Source organism: Bombina bombina, chromosome 5, assembly GCF_027579735.1.
Source record: "Bombina bombina isolate aBomBom1 chromosome 5, aBomBom1.pri, whole genome shotgun sequence".
Taxonomy (NCBI): Eukaryota; Metazoa; Chordata; class Amphibia; order Anura; family Bombinatoridae; genus Bombina; species Bombina bombina.
The window spans coordinates 645,016,474-645,034,102 of NC_069503.1; positions in this window are offsets into that span (position 1 = coordinate 645,016,474).

Below are 17,629 nucleotides of genomic sequence, written 5' to 3' on the forward strand. Positions count from 1 at the left end.
CATAAATAAGTGTCACGGCTGTGTAATCAATGTTTTTTTCTAATTTCAGGGTTGCAAATAATGATCTGTGGGTTTCTAAAATCAATGCCTTTCCTGTAATCTTTTATTCAAAAGGATGACATATCTCCTCTTTCATGCTGTTGTTTCGGTTGAGGCTCCGGGACCCTCGTATTAAAAAGGCCTGAGCATAAATAAGTGTCATGGCTGTGTAATCAATTTTTTTTTCTAAATTCACGGTTGCAAATAATGATCTGTGGGTTTCTAAAATCAATGCCTTTACTGTAATCTTTTATTCAAAAGGATGACATATCTCCTCTTTTATGCTGTTGTTTCGGTTGAGGCTCCGGGACCCTCGTATTAAAAAGGCCTGAGCATAAATAAATGTCACGGGTGTGTAATCAATTTTTTTTTCTAAATTCACGGTTGCAAATAATGATCGGTGGGTTTCTAAAATCAATGCCTTTCCTGTAATCTTTTATTCAAAAGGATGACATATCTCCTCTTTCATGCTGTTGTTTCGGTTGAGGCTCTGGGACCCTCGTATTAAAAAGGCCTGAGCATAAATAAGTGTCACGGCTGTGTAATCAATTTTTTTTCTAATTTCACGGTTGCAAATAATGATCTGTGGGTTTCTAAAATCAATGCCTTTACTGTAATCTTTTATTCAAAAAGATGACATATCTCCTCTTTCATGCTGTTGTTTCGGTTGAGGCTCCGGGACCCTCGTATTAAAAAGGCCTGAGCATAAATAAGTGTCACGGCTGTGTAATCAATGTTTTTTTCTAATTTCAAGGTTGCAAATAATGATCAGTGGTTTTCTAAAATCAATGCCTTTACTGTAATCTTTTATTCAAAAGGATGACATATCTCCTCTTTCATGCTGTTGTTTTGGTTGAGGCTCCGGGACCCTTGTATTAAAAAGGCCTGAGCATAAATAAATGTCACAGGTGTGTAATCAATTTTTTTTTCTAAATTCACGGTTGCAAATAATGATCTGTGGGTTTCTAAAATCAATGCCTTTCCTGTAATCTTTTATTCAAAAGGATGACATATCTCCTCTTTCATGCTGTTGTTTCGGTTGAGGCTCCGGGACCCTCGTATTAAAAAGGCCTGAGCATAAATAAGTGTCACGGCTGTGTAATCAATGTTTTTTTCTAATTTCACGGTTGCAAATAATGATCTGTGGGTTTATAAAATCAATGCCTTTACTGTAATCTTTTATTCAAAAGGATGACATATCTCCTCTTTCATGCTGTTGTTTCGGTTGAGGCTCCGGGACCCTCATATTAAAAAGGCCTGAGCATAAATAAGTGTCACGGGTGTGTAATCAATGTTTTTTTCTAATTTCACGGTTGCAAATAATGATCTGTGAGTTTCTAAAATCAATGCCTTTACTGTAATCTTTTATTCAAAAGGATGACATATCTCCTCTTTCATGCTGTTGTTTCGGTTGAGGCTCCGGGACCCTCGTATTAAAAAGGCCTGAGCATAAATAAGTGTCACGGGTGTGTAATCAATGTTTTTTTCTAATTTCACGGTTGCAAATAATGATCTGTGAGTTTCTAAAATCAATGCCTTTACTGTAATCTTTTATTCAAAGGGATGACATATCTCCTCTTTCATGCTGTTGTTTCGGTTGAGGCTCCGGGACCCTCGTATTAAAAAGGCCTGAGCATAAATAAATGTCACGGCTGTGTAATCAATGTTTTTTTCTAATTTCACGGTTGCAAATAATGATCAGTGGGTTTCTAAAATCAATGCCTTTACTGTAATCTTTTATTCAAAAGGATGACATATCTCCTCTTTCATGCTGTTGTTTTGGTTGAGGCTCCGGGACCCTCGTATTAAAAAGGCCTGAGCATAAATAAATGTCACGGGTGTGTAATCAATTTTTTTTTCTAAATTCACGGTTGCAAATAATGATCTGTGGGTTTCTAAAATCAATGCCTTTACTGTAATCTTTTATTCAAAAGGATGACATATCTCCTCTTTCATGCTGTTGTTTCGGTTGAGGCTCCGGGACCCTCGTATTAAAAAGGCCTAAGCATAAATAAGTGTCACGGCTGTGTAATCAATGTTTTTTTCTAATTTCACGGTTGCAAATAATGATCTGTGGGTTTCTAAAATCAATGCCTTTACTGTAATCTTTTATTCAAAAGGATGACATATCTCCTCTTTCATGCTGTTGTTTCGGTTGAGGCTCCGGGACCCTCGTATTAAAAAGGCGCTGAGCATAAATAAGTGTCACGGGTGTGTAATCAATGTTTTTTTCTAATTTCACGGTTGCAAATAATGATCTGTGAGTTTCTAAAATCAATGCCTTTACTGTAATCTTTTATTCAAAAGGATGACATATCTCCTCTTTCATGCTGTTGTTTCGGTTGAGGCTCCGGGACCCTCGTATTAAAAAGGCCTGAGCATAAATAAATGTCACGGGTGTGTAATCAATTTTTTTTTCTAAATTCACGGTTGCAAATAATGATCTGTGGGTTTCTAAAATCAATGCCTTTCCTGTAATCTTTTATTCAAAAGGATGACATATCTCCTCTTTCATGCTGTTGTTTCGGTTGAGGCTCCGGGACCCTCGTATTAAAAAGGCCTGAGCATAAATAAGTGTCACGGCTGTGTAATCAATGTTTTTTTCTAATTTCACGGTTGCAAATAATGATCTGTGGGTTTCTAAAATCAATGCCTTTACTGTAATCTTTTATTCAAAAGGATGACATATCTCCTCTTTCATGCTGTTGTTTCGGTTGAGGCTCCGGGACCCTCGTATTAAAAAGGGCCCTGAGCATAAATAAGTGTCACGGGTGTGTAATCAATGTTTTTTTCTAATTTCACGGTTGCAAATAATGATCTGTGAGTTTCTAAAATCAATGCCCTTTACTGTAATCTTTTATTCAAAAGGATGACATATCTCCTCTTTCATGCTGTTGTTTCGGTTGAGGCTCCGGGACCCTCGTATTAAAAAGGCCTGAGCATAAATAAGTGTCACGGGTGTGTAATCAATGTTTTTTTCTAATTTCACGGTTGCAAATAATGATCTGTGAGTTTCTAAAATCAATGCCTTTACTGTAATCTTTTATTCAAAAGGATGACATATCTCCTCTTTCATGCTGTTGTTTCGGTTGAGGCTCCGGGACCCTCGTATTAAAAAGGCCTGAGCATAAATAAATGTCACGGCTGTGTAATCAATGTTTTTTTCTAATTTCACGGTTGCAAATAATGATCAGTGGGTTTCTAAAATCAATGCCTTTACTGTAATCTTTTATTCAAAAGGATGACATATCTCCTCTTTCATGCTGTTGTTTTGGTTGAGGCTCCGGGACCCTCGTATTAAAAAGGCCTGAGCATAAATAAATGTCACGGGTGTGTAATCAATTTTTTTTTCTAAATTCACGGTTGCAAATAATGATCTGTGGGTTTCTAAAATCAATGCCTTTCCTGTAATCTTTTATTCAAAAGGATGACATATCTCCTCTTTCATGCTGTTGTTTCGGTTGAGGCTCCGGGACCCTCGTATTAAAAAGGCCTGAGCATAAATAAGTGTCACGGCTGTGTAATCAATGTTTTTTTCTAATTTCACGGTTGCAAATAATGATCTGTGGGTTTCTAAAATCAATGCCTTTACTGTAATCTTTTATTCAAAAGGATGACATATCTCCTCTTTCATGCTGTTGTTTCGGTTGAGGCTCCGGGACCCTCGTATTAAAAAGGCCTGAGCATAAATAAGTGTCACGGGTGTGTAATCAATGTTTTTTTCTAATTTCACGGTTGCAAATAATGATCTGTGAGTTTCTAAAATCAATGCCTTTACTGTAATCTTTTATTCAAAAGGATGACATATCTGCTCTTTCATGCTGTTGTTTCGGTTGAGGCTCCGGGACCCTCGTATTAAAAAGGCCTGAGCATAAATAAATGTCACGGGTGTGTAATCAATTTTTTTTTCTAAATTCACGGTTGCAAATAATGATCTGTGGGTTTCTAAAATCAATGCCTTTCCTGTAATCTTTTATTCAAAAGGATGACATATCTCCTCTTTCATGCTGTTGTTTCGGTTGAGGCTCCGGGATCCTCGTATTAAAAAGGCCTGAGCATAAATAAGTGTAACGGCTGTGTAATCAATGTTTTTTTCTAATTTCACGGTTGCAAATAATGATCTGTGGGTTTCTAAAATCAATGCCTTTACTGTAATCTTTTATTCAAAAGGATGACATATCTGCTCTTTCATGCTGTTGTTTCGGTTGAGGCTCCGGGACCCTCGTATTAAAAAGGCTCTGAGCATAAATAAATGTCACGGGTGTGTAATCAATTTTTTTTTCTAAATTCACGGTTGCAAATAATGATCTGTGGGTTTCTAAAATCAATGCCTTTCCTGTAATCTTTTATTCAAAAGGATGACATATCTCCTCTTTCATGCTGTTGTTTCGGTTGAGGCTCCGGGAACCTCGTATTAAAAAGGCGCTGAGCATAAAATAAGTGTCACGGCTGTGTAATCAATGTTTTTTTCTAATTTCACGGTTGCAAATAATGATCTGTGGGTTTCTAAAATCAATGCCTTTACTGTAATCTTTTATTCAAAAGGATGACATATCTCCTCTTTCATGCTGTTGTTTCGGTTGAGGCTCCGGGACCCTCGTATTAAAAAGGCCTGAGCATAAATAAGTGTCACGGGTGTGTAATCAAATTTTTTTTCTAAATTCACGGTTGCAAATAATGATCTGTGGGTTTCTAAAATCAATGCCTTTACTGTAATCTTTTATTCAAAAGGATGACATATCTCCTCTTTCATGCTGTTGTTTCGTTTGAGGCTCCGGGACCCTCGTATTAAAAAGGCCTGAGCATAAATAAGTGTGACGGGTGTGTAATCAATTTTTTTTTCTAAATTCACGGTTGCAAATAATGATCTGTGGGTTTCTAAAATCAATGCCTTTACTGTAATCTTTTATTCAAAAGGATGACAGTACTACCAAAATACAGCCAATGAAGGGCCTTAGGAAGACTGAGCCAAGGTTGGATTGTAGTATTTGGTTAGGCTAATCATGATGGCCATGTAGACCACCACCACCGAGAGTCCTGGAAGTAACAGGGATGATGAGATGAAAGAGCTAAGAATAGTAGAACTTGAAACAACAGAGTTAGCCATGGGTGTTAGTGCAAAACCGCTTGGCTTTTTTTTGGCTTCGGGTGCGGCTATTCATGCAGGCCATATAGAGCTGAAAACATTCAGTGTCGTATCAGCTATTAAACTAATAAGAACAGTACTACCAAAATACAGCCAATGAAGGGCCTTAGGAAGACTGGGCCAAGGTTGGATTGTAGTTTTTGGTTAGGCTAATCCTGATGGCCATGTAGACCACCACCACAGAGAGTCCTGGAAGTAACAGGGATGATGAGATGAAAGAGCTAAGAATAGTAGAACTTGAAACAACAGAGTTAGCCATGGGTGCAAAACCGCTTGGCTTTTTTTTGGCTTTGGGTGCGGCTATTCATGCAGGCCATATAGAGCTGACAACATTCGGTGTCGTATCAGCTATTAAACTAATAAGAACAGTACTACCAAAATACAGCCAATGAAGGGCATTAGGAAGACTGAGCCAAGGTTGGATTGTAGTATTTGGTTAGGCTAATCATGATGGCCATGTAGACCACCATGTAGTAATAAGAACAGTACTACCAAAATACAGCCAATGAAGGGCCTTAGGAAGAATGAGCCAAGGTTGGATTGTAGTATTTGGTTAGGCTAATCATGATGGCCATGTAGACCACCATGTAGTAATAAGAACAGTACTACCAAAATACAGCCAATGAAGGGCCTTAGGAAGACTGAGCCAAGGTTGGATTGTAGTATTTGGTTAGGCTAATCATGATGGCCATGTAGACCACCACCACCGAGAGTCCTGGAAGTAACAGGGATGATGAGATGAAAGTGCTAAGAATAGTACTACTTGAAACAACAGAGTTAGCCATGGGTGTTAATCCAAGACCGCTTGGATTTATTTTTGTATTGGGTGCAGCTAATCATGCAGGCCATATAGAGCTGAAAACATTCGGTGTTGTATCAGCTATAAAAATAATAAGAACTGTACTATCAAAATACAGACAATGAAGGGCCTATGAAGACTGAGCAAAGGTTGGATTGTAGTATTTTGTTCGGCTAATCATGATGGCCATGTAGACCGCCCATAACAGGGATGAAAGTGCTAAGAATAGTACTAATTGAAACAACAGAGTTAGCCATGGGTATTAGTCTAAGACCACTCGGCTTTTTTTTGGGTTTGGGTGCAGCTAATCATGAAGGACAGATAGACCTGCCACCATTTGGTGTTGTAACAGGTATGAAAATGCAAAGAACAGTACTACATAACACAACCTACTTACCATGGGTCCCAGAGCATATGTTTGGTTGTTATATTTTGTAAGGGTAATCATGCAGGCCATATTGTAGGAACAAATGATGAGGTGGAAAGTATCTGGGTGACTTTGGAAATTGGAGATAAAAATGTTTTTAGAATAGGGGTTGTATATAGGCCTCCATTGCAGGATGAAAAACTGGACAATCTGTTATTAGATGAAATAACCAACATGACCATGAAGGGTAAGGTTATAGTACTGGGGGACTTTAATTTGCCAGATATAGACTGGAAGATTCCTTCTGCTAGATCGGCTAGAAGCAGGTATATTCTTGAATCTCTGCTAGGGGAATCACTTGAACAATTAGTCAAGGAACCAACTCATAAGGAAGCTATATTAGATCTAATACTTACAAACAGTGATACAGTTTCAGATGTGTCTGTAGGTGAGAACTTAGGATCCAGTGATCATCAATCTGTTTGGTTTAGTATTCATGTTCAGAAACTGTCCACCCAGACTAAAACAAAAGTTTTAGACTTTAGGACGGCAGATTTTTCATTAATGGGAGAATACCTAAAAAACTATTTAAAGGGGAAAACTCTTATTACAGGGGTTCAAGAACAGTGGGAATTTGTGAAAGGTGCCATTTTAGATGCAACCGCACACTGTATTAGACATGTCTGTAAAAGTAAAAAGAAAGCGGAAACCAATTTGGTTTTCCAAAGAAGTAGCACATGCTGTAAAGACAAAAAAGATAGCTTATAAAAATTACAGACACACACAAGCAGATGATGATATGAAAATATGGAGACTCCAACAAAAAAAGACTAAGCAGTTAATTAGGAAGGTTAAAGCTCATGCAGAAGAGAAGATAGCACAGTCAGTAAAACATGGGGACAAAACATTCTTTAGATATATCAGTGAAAGAAGAAAAAATAAGGTAGGAATAGTAAATTGAAATCAGTTGATGGTAGAATAATAGAAGGAGATAAGCAGATTGCAGACTGTCTCAATGATTACTTCTGTTCTGTTTTCACTAAAGATTGTGAAGATACAATATCTACATTAAGGGATGCTACACAAAATAGAAACAAGCTTAACAGTAATCTTTTTACAGAGGATGAGGTTTTGTTAGCATTATCAAAAATAAATGTTACAAAGGCAGTGGGTCCTGATAATATTCATCCAAGGGTTTTAAAAGACTTTCGATCAGTGCTAACTGTCCCATTAACTGATCTGTTTAATCAGTCACTATTAACAGGAGCTGTCCCAGATGATTGGAGAATAGCAAATGTAATACCTCTTCATAAAAAGGGCAGTAGAGAATAATCTGGCAACTACAGGCCAGTTAGTTTAACTTCAGTAGTAGGGAAATTAATGGAAAGCCTCTTAAAAGAAAGAATTATGACTTACATAAAGACAAACAATTTAGAGGACCAAAATCAGCATGGTTTTACTTCAGGGAGATCATGTCAGACTAATCTAATTGACTTCTTTGATTATGTAACAAAAGTATTAGACAAGGGAGGAGCAGTTGATGTAGCATATCTAGATTTCAGCAAAGCATTTGACACCGTCCCACACAATAAACTTATTCACAAACTATATCTCCTTGGTCTAGATTCAAAAATTGTGAACTGGGTGGAATGCTGGCTTAAGGACAGAAAACAAAGTGTCTTAGTAAAAAGAGTTCATTCAGCAGAGGGGGCTGTTACTAGTGGTGTTCCTCAGGGGTCAGTTCTGGGGCCTGTTTTGTTTAACATATTTATCTGCGATATCAGCAAAGGGCTACAGGGGAAAGTATGTCTCTTTGCAGATGATACAAAAATTTGCAACAGAGTGGATGTTCCAGGGGGGGTAGACAGAATGAGAAGTGATATACAACAATTGGAGGATTGGACAAACGACTGGGTTCTAAAGTTTAACACAGCAAAGTGTAAAATAATGCATTTAGGTAAGAAAAATCCAAATGTTAATTACAGACTCAATGACACTTTACTGACTGTTACAGACGAGGAACAGGACTTGGGAATTATTATTTCAGATGATTTAAAACTTAGTAAACAATGTAGTAATGCAGTGAGTAAGGCTAGCAGAATGCTTGGATGTATTGGTAGAGGTATTTGCAGCAGAAATAGTAAGGTTCTTATGCCACTTTATAGATCATTAGTTAGGCCTCATCTTGCGTATTGTGTGCAGTTCTGGAGGCCATATCTTCAGAAGGATATAAACAAACTTGAATCTGTGCAAAGGAGGGCTACCAAAATGGTACATGGTCTAAAAAATAAAACTTACCAGGATAGGCTCAATGACCTAAATATGTATAGCTTAGAGGAGAGAAGGGAAAGAGGTGATATGATAGCAACTTTTAAGTACATTAAAGGGTTTAGTAAAACTGAGGCTGTGGGTATTTTACATAAAATGGAAAATTCACGAACAAGGGGTCATGAGCTCAAGCTAAAGGGTAGTAGATTCAGGAGTAATTTGAGGAAGCACTTCTTTGCAGAAAGAGTGATTGATTTATGGAATAAACTTCCTCAAGAGGTAGTAGCAACAAACACTGTGGGGGACTTTAAAAATGCATGGGACAAGCATAGGGCTATCCTACGAACTAGAAAAGTTTATACTGTTAGGTAAGGTAGGGCAGACTTGCTGGGCCTATGGCTCTTATCTGCCGTCAATATCTATGTTTCTATGTTTCTATATAGACCTCCACCGATAGGGTGAGTATGAGTAACAGCTATTTAAATGCGAAGGACATTACTAATTAACACAACATAGTTACCATGGGTCGCAGACCAAGAGCAGATGTCTTATTATTATATTTTGTATGGGTAATCATCCAGGCCGTGTAGACCTCACCAAATAGGGGGAGTTACAGAGATTAAAGTGTTAAGAATGGTAGTACTTAAAACACAACCTCGTTAAAATAGGTAGCAGATCACATGTCTTATTATTATAATTTTTCAGGGTAATCTGGCAGGCCATATAGAACTCCCCCGATAGGGGCGGGGGAACAGGGATTAAAGTGCTAAGAAAAGTACTAATTGACACAAGCTAGTTGGGTCCAAGAACGCATGTTTGATTATTAGAATTTATTAGGGTAATTATATATCTAACAAATCTATCTATTTCTCTTCTATCGATTCTATCTAACTATCAATCTATGTATATCTATCTATCTATCCTATCTATCACTATAATCTATCTTCTGTCCGGGATGTTTTGAGACAGCCACTTTAGGAATGTTAGTTGATTTAGACCCATTATGGCTTAAAAGCAGGCTCTGCATCAACTATGTAATTTTCTATGGGAGTTTTGCCAGGGATCCCCCTCCAGCATGCAACAGTCCAGGTGTTAGTACCCTTGAAACAACTTTTCCATCACTATTGTGGCCAGAAAGAGTCCTTGTAGGTTTTAAAGTTCGCCTGCCTATTGAATTCAATGGCGGTTCGCGCGGTTCACGCGTTCGCGAACAATACCGGAAGTTCGAGTCCGCGGTTCGCGAACCGAAAATTTTAGGTTCGCGACATCACTACTTCCCAGAGTGAGATATTAAATTAATGAACAGAAAATTAATAATAAATAAATAAACACTGGGATTCTCCATTAAGTGTGACGTGACACAGTCAATGTGACAAAAAATGTAGTGCTAAAATAAATGAATAATAACTACTGTCTAAGTGACAAAATTGAAAACTTAGTGCTAGTGAATAATAAACGTGATGATAAAAAAGGTGCGAATAAATAAACTATATTTCTCCACTGATTGTGGTGAGTGTGTTAAAGAGTGACAGTGATAAGCTCTTGAGTGTTAATGTAAGACAGTTGGGGAGATACATGTGTTTTTTATATATATATATCAGGTTGCTTGCATATGGTCTAATAGCAGCTTACACATAATTTTATAGCTGATCTATATATCAATACTCTGGTTGACCCAAATCAAGAGTCCACAATCTTTTGCCTTTGTTTAAAAAAATATATATAAAGTAATAAAAATGGCTTAGATTGTTAGAAATAATTAAGGAGAACAGGAGTATGAACATATTTATTATATGTTCTCAATGATAGCAGGACACATTGAGGTACTTCCTAGACCACTACAGATCACTAACCATGACTAGAATAACCTTAACCCAATGCTCTCTAATTTTGATGAAACAACTACTTAACAGTAAAAAGGAAGACCATGGTGAAGTTCTGGGTGCATTAAAAACAGTAAAAGACAGCACTGATTCTTTTGTTTCGGATTCTAAATATGAAAGTTATAACGATCAGTTAGCTGAAACACTGAAAAAACTTAATGAAGAATTATCAGATTGTAAGACCAGGAAATATCATCGTGATTGCAAGGACTATGACCTTGATGTAGTCTATAATTGGACAACTATACAGAGAAACACTAACAGATCAAAAAAACAAGAAAGGCCATAATAGCAGCAATCACAAGGGACAAGTAAATAAGAAAGTCACTTTTTCCAGTTTTGAAACTTCCTCTGTGGAAAGCCCAAGAGCGTCAACTCCCAGGACTGAGACTTCAACTGACAGGAGTGTTCGTCCAAAAGATGGCAGCAGCCCTATTGCAGTTCCTGAATCAACTATGGCCAGTACTTCTAATAAAATGAAAGAAGTAATCCAAAAGAGGCAGTCAAAAAATGGGGAGGAAGAAAAGGAGCTCCCAGTAAGATACCCCAGCAGAAGAAGGGGAGGAATGGCACAAAATCAGAAAAATTAGATGCTTCAATTAATAAAATAAAGGACTTTCCTAATATTGTAGAAGGAAAATCTGGTCTCAATGAAACTAATGAAATTAATGTTGTTAATCTTTCTGATGTTAATTTGTCTTATTTAGAAATCAAAGTTTTATCAAAGGGCCTATCGTTTGCACCAACTACTAATTTCTCACTGTTTGAAACTCTAATAGATGTAAATAAGTTTACACGAAACCTTACCTTAATAAGGCATTTTAATACAGGAATACAAAATTAGTCTGAATCTCACATTAATAACATCACGGACCATAAAACAAATTTGACAACACATAATAGTATTTCTAATTTTGAAGAACAATGTAGTCTAATTGATTTGATGAGTCTCAACAGTGAGAGTATTAGACATGACATCAGTTCACATACCATTCTATCTGTTAAGGTGAAAACAAAAAATGAAAAGTTTTATCCTGTGCAAATGAGGGGTGATTTGATTGAAGCATTCCATACAATAGTGGAAAAGGAACTAATTGAGTTGCATCAGAATGCACATAAAAGCAAGAAAATTAAGGGTGATAATTTAAGCAAATTGGAAAGAATTGCTCTTAATCAACTAAAAAGTAACAACAACTTAGTCATCACCAATTTTGATAAAGGAGGCTCTGTAATGGTCCAAAATAGAGACCATTACATCAAGGAAGCATTAAAACAACTTGGGGATATTAACACCTACACTAAGCTTAGTTTTAACCCAACTATAAAATTCCAACAAGAACTAGAAAAACTTCTAGATCAATCAGTACATAGAGGCCATATTACAAAAACTACAGCTGATAATCTGAAAGTCATTCATCCACAGATCTCTGTATTCAAACATATATCTAAAATATACAAAGATTTAAAATCCCCACCCGGGAGGCCCATTATTTCCGGCATTGGTACATTAGGGGAGAGATTGGGTGCTTTTGTTGTTGAGCATTTAAAATCCATTGTCAGGTCTACCCCTGGACATGTCAGAGATACTAAGCACCTACTAAATATGCTTGAAGAGGTTATACTGGATGAAAACTGTATTATTGTCTCTATTGATGTGTCTTCTTTGTATTCTTGCATTCCCCACAATCAGGGGTTGTATGCCCTTTACCAAATGCTAAGAAGATATACCAATTATGAAGTAGAATACATTGAATTTCTTATTGAAACAGTAGGTTATCTTTTAACACACAACTATTTTCTGTTTTTGGGACAATATTAGTTGCAGAAATGTGGTACAGCAATGGGGGCAAAATTTGCCCTCTCATATGCAAATTTATATTTAAGTTTTTTTGAATTGACTAAAATCTACACTGATATAAATCCATTTAAATCATGTATAAAAGCATATTTTAGGTACATAGATGACCTCTTGGTAATATGGAGAGGTACTGATACACAATTACAATGCTTTCTGGAATATATAAATGACAACAATATGAACCTCAAATTTACACATAACAGCTCAAAGACTGAGTTAACTTTTTTAGATGTTTTGCTTAAAGTCTCTGTAAATAAAATAGAGACTGAAACCTTTCGAAAGCCAATAGCAGGAAACACTATTCTTAGGGCTAATTCACATCACCTTGAACATCTAAAAAGAGGGATCCCCAAGGGCCAATATATGCGCCTACGTAGGAATTGCACTAACACATTGCAGTATAAACAACAAGCTGATGATCTCACACAAAGACTAATGGCCAGAGGTTATAAAAAGAACACACTAACAAATATATCAAATGAAGTTTTATCTATGGATAGAAATGAACTTCTGGTTTACAAAACAAAAACAACTAACTTTTTAGGACCAACAGTAGTTTTTTCCAACTAAATACAGTAAACAATATCAACAAATTTGTTCAATAATAAGAAAAAATTTAGCAATACTAGAAAAAGATAAACTTCTTGATACTAATATTCTAAACAATATAAAATTTGTTTCAAGGAAAGCAAGAAACATTGGGAATAGCCTTAAAAGACATTTTGACCAAAAAATTGATCATGCACAGAGAACATGTTAGAACCAAGGCTAGGCTTTTTTAAATGTGGCACCAAGACCTGCAAGTCATGTGAATATGCTGAAGTTGAGTCTTCTTTCTCCTCCAGCCATACTGGTGAAACATTTAAAATAAAATATAATCTTACCTGTAATTCAATTTTTTGTGGTATATTTAATTACCTGCAAACTATGTAAAAAAACAATATACAGTCCGTACCTCTCGTATGCTCAAAGATCGAATAAGAGAGCATCTCCTATCTTTATTAGATAAGGAACCAAAGACACCAGTTGCTAAACATTTTAGATCTCATTGTGACAAACCATCTAAATATTTTTAATTTAAAGCTATAGATCATGTCCCAAAGTTAAATACTGGAGGGAACAGACATGATAAACTAAATAAATGTGAAACCTTTTGGATATTCACATTACAATCAGGAGCTCCAATGGGTATCAATGAAAAGTCAGATATAAAATTATTCACTGGGTAATAATATTATTTATTTTTCTATTTATTCACTCATTCATTTTTCAATCATTGTTTTTACTTTACAACCGAGATCACTTCATTTTTACACAATGTTTATGTCTTCACTTTACATCTAAGATTATTATTTCTTACATTGATAAGAAGTAACACACTTTATAATGCTTAGTTCAAACTCAAGATCACTTCAATTTTGCACTAATACATACATATAGTACACTTTAATTGGAACAGTTTAAATCAAACGTAGATCTTATTAATATAAGTCATGGTTAGTGATCTGTAGTGGTCTAGAAAGTACCTCAATGTGTCCTGCTATCATTGACAACATATAATAAATATGTTCATACTCCTGTTCTCCTTAATTATTTCTAACAATCTAAGCCATTTTTATTACTTTATATATATTTTTTTAAACAAAGGCAAAAGATTGTGGACTCTTGATTTGGGTCAACCGGAGTATTGATATATAGATCAGCTATAAAATTATGTGTAAGCTGCTATTAGACCATATGCAAGCAACCTGATATATATATAAAAAACACATGTATCTCCCCAACTGTCTTACATTAACACTCAAGAGCTTATCACTGTCACTCTTTAACACACTCACCACAATCAGTGGAGAAATATAGTTTATTTATTTGCACCTTTTTTATCATCACGTTTATTATTCACTAGCACTAAGTTTTCAATTTGGTCACTTAGACAGTAGTTATTCATTTATTTTAGCACTACATTTTTTGTCACATTGACTGTGTCACGTCACACTTAATGGAGAATCCCAGTGTTTATTTATTTATTTATTATTAATTTTCTGTTTATTAATTTAATATCTCACTCTGGGAAGCAACTAGTAATTTGCTTTTTTACCCCCTGTGGGCAGTGATCCCTATTTCCATCGGGACTTCCATCCAGTAGTCTTTATTATGATTTGTGATAACTGTACAGACAGATCTATAAGACCGTTTCCCTTATGGACAGACATTAAAGGCCAGGCATTAAAGGACACTCAATATAACTGATAGTCTTCTGTTGCGGTATTACAATCATATTGAGCCGCATTGTTATTTTGCAAGTTTTGTTCCCCTTATGGCCAGACAAATAAGGATACCAGTTGCGATATTACAATTATATCATGCCGCACTGTTATCCTGCAAGCTTTGTTCCCCTTATGGCCAGACAAATAAGGATACCAGTTGAGATATTACAATTATATCATGCCGCACTGTTATCCTGCAAGCTTTGTTCCCCTTATGGCCAGACAAATAAGGATACCAGTTGAGATATTACAATTATATTATGCTGCACTGTTATCCTGCAAGCCTTGTTCCCCTTATGGCCAGACAAATAAGGATACCAAATATAACTGATAGTCTTCTGTTGCGGTATTACAATCACATCGAGCCACATTGTTATTTTAACTGCCATTACCAGTCATTCTCTTGCACCCAACAAATAGATAGGATGTGTGAGAGGACTGTGGTGATTATACTTAGTTTCATACATTCAATCAAAAGTTTGTTATTTTATAATAGCACCGGAGTGTGTTATTCCTTCTCTGGTAGAATTTGAAGAAGAATCTACCTGAGTTTTTCTATGATTTTAGCCGGAGTAGTTAAGATCATATTGCTGTTTCTCGGCCATCTGAGGAGAGGTAAACTTCAGATCAGGGGACAGCGGGCAGATTAATCTGCAAAGAGGTATGTAGCAGCTTATTATTTTCTGACAATGGAATTGATGAGAAAATTCTGCCATACCGATATAATGTAAACTCAGCCTTAAATGCAGTAGCAGCAACTGGTATCAGGCTGTCATGTATGTATATTTTACACTTCAGTATTCTGGGGAATGGCACTTCACTGGAATTATACTGTATGCATAAAACTTTAGCCTAATTTGCAGGGACTAGCAACAGGCTTTTTAATAACACTCAATTTATTAATGTTAAACGTTTTTTGCTGGCATGTAAAATCGTTTAATTTTCTGAGGTACTGGGTGAAAAAATGTTTTGGGCACTATTTTTTTCCACTTGGCAGTCGTTTTATTTAATTTATGACAGTTTACTGATCTCTCTCACTGTTATGTGTGAGGGGGGAGGGGCCTTTTTTGGTGCTTTTGCTACGCATCAAAAAATACAGTCAGAAGTTTATTGTCTTCCCTGCATGATCCGGTTCATCTCTACAGAACTCAGGGGTCTTCAAAACTTGTTTTGAGGGAGGTAATCACTCACAGCAGAGCTGTGAGATTGTAGTTGACTGTGATAAAAAAACGTTTATTTCTGTATTTTTTTTCTGCTACCAAGTTTTGTTCCCCTTATGGCCAGGCAAATCAGGATACTAGTTGCGATATTACAATTATATTATGCCGCACTGTTATCTTGCAAGCTTTGTTCCCCTTATGGCCAGACAAATAAGGATACTAAATATAACTGATATTCTTCTGTTGCGGCATTATAATTATAATTATATTTAACTTTCCTACTTAGCAAGCCTGTCTCCCTTATGACACGATGAATAAGGATACTAAATACTAAATATAATTGATACTCTTTTGTCGCGGCACTATAACTATATTGAGCCATATTGTTATTTAGTAAACCTGTTTCCCTTATGACTGGACGAATAAGGATACTTAACATATTTGATACTCTTTTGCTGCGGTACTACAATTATATCTAGCGGTATTGCTACCTTGCAATTCTATCCTTTTTTCATCCCTTTGCAACCCATAGTCGAAAGATCTGATATTTTGAATAAATAATTTTTTCTATGAAGGGTACATCTTTTCAGTACGAGTACCAGTTATCTGATCGTACTAGCGGATAAGTAAGAATTCAAAATAAGAATAGGAAAAAGCAGGAATGCCCTTTTTGTGAAATTGTGCATTTTAATTTATGTTATCTAATCTTAACGTTTTACTGAATTAATTCATTCATATTATGATCATGTTGATTGTAGACTGTCAACTCAATGTCTATTTTTGTATTTTAAATTTCTATACACGAGTAATCATGTCTTTTACACTGCTCACCTGTTGCTACATTTGGTCTGAACTAAATATGCAAATAAAGCACTCGCTTAGCATGACACTTATGACGATGCCTGCCAGAGCATTGCAATTGGCTCAAACCAAACTGCATGCTTTTGAATGGACCAAATGTACATTTAACAGGTGAACAGTTAACCCTTTTACCATCCCTGACGAAGTGCTGTAACAGCACGAAACATGTTGGATTGTTTGATATTGAGCTGCTAGGCTGACATGCTTGAGGCTATGATATTGTAGCTGATTTTCTGTGACTGCTCACAGCACACTTTTATGGATACTAATAAAGATTCTTTTAAACTTATTTTCTCTGTTCATTATCTGCTGGATTTTTTCCACCTGTGTGGAAGTACTCGTTTATATATATATATATATATATATATATATATATATATATATATATATATATATATATATATATAGTATATACAGTATATATATATATATATATATATATATATATTTATATACATACACACTGTTTAAAAAAGATAATTATTCATTGTTGCTTGTACACTAATATATTTTTAATGTCCACATCCTTAAAGTCTGAAATTTACCATCACTTTAAAGCGATAGTCTAGTCAAAATTAATCTTTCATGATTCAGATAGAACATGCAATTTTAAGCAACTTTCTAATTTACTCCTATTAGCAATTTTTTCTTCATTCTCTTGATATCTTTATTTGAAAAAGCAAGGATGTAAGATTAGGAGCTCGTCCATTTTTGGTTCAGCACTTGGGTAGCGCATGCTGATTGGTGGCTACATTTAATCAAGAATAACAGTTAACCAGAGCTCTGAGGACACGTTATCCCTACGCTCATTAAATTAAAATGCACGCAAGTGAACACATTTATTTTAAACTTGTAATATGCACACTACTTCAGATGCTTGCAAAGAGCCGTGAAAAAAAAACCTTAGCACTCATGCGCAACATTTTGCTCACTATTCGTAATCTAGCCCATTGTGATTAGCTATTTCCCAGTAGTGCACTG